At 19.8% G+C, this 268-nt stretch overlaps 1 protein-coding gene across 1 annotated transcript in view; it reads right to left on the bottom strand.

The window, feature by feature from the left end:
* Nucleotides 1–268, bottom strand: part of LOC119588719 (chorion peroxidase-like) — a 10,148-nt gene that overhangs the window by 6,289 nt on the left and 3,591 nt on the right. The gene's annotated exons all lie outside the window — the stretch shown is intronic.

The following is a 268-nucleotide window of genomic DNA, read 5'->3' as shown; positions in this document are numbered from 1 at the left end:
ACTGTTTTATCAGCCTATCTATTTACTTTTTTCTCTATTTACCCATTTACTTTTTTATCGAATTATTCATTTACTTTTTAGCTACTTATCGATTTACTTTATCTTTTATATGTCTATTTATTTTTTGTCTGTTTTACTTTTTATTCCATTTATCTATTCAATTATCTACTTAATCATTTTTATTTATTCCTTAAAGTTTATTGATTTATTTAGTTACTTATTAATCTATATTTTATTGTATCGTTAAGGGTATAAGTATAAAGTTATT

The sequence above is a fragment of the Penaeus monodon genome, chromosome 24 (assembly GCF_015228065.2).
Source record: "Penaeus monodon isolate SGIC_2016 chromosome 24, NSTDA_Pmon_1, whole genome shotgun sequence".
Lineage (NCBI taxonomy): Eukaryota > Metazoa > Arthropoda > Malacostraca > Decapoda > Penaeidae > Penaeus > Penaeus monodon.
Note: the sequence above shows the minus strand (reverse complement) of the source record. Positions and strands in the feature narration are given on the sequence as shown.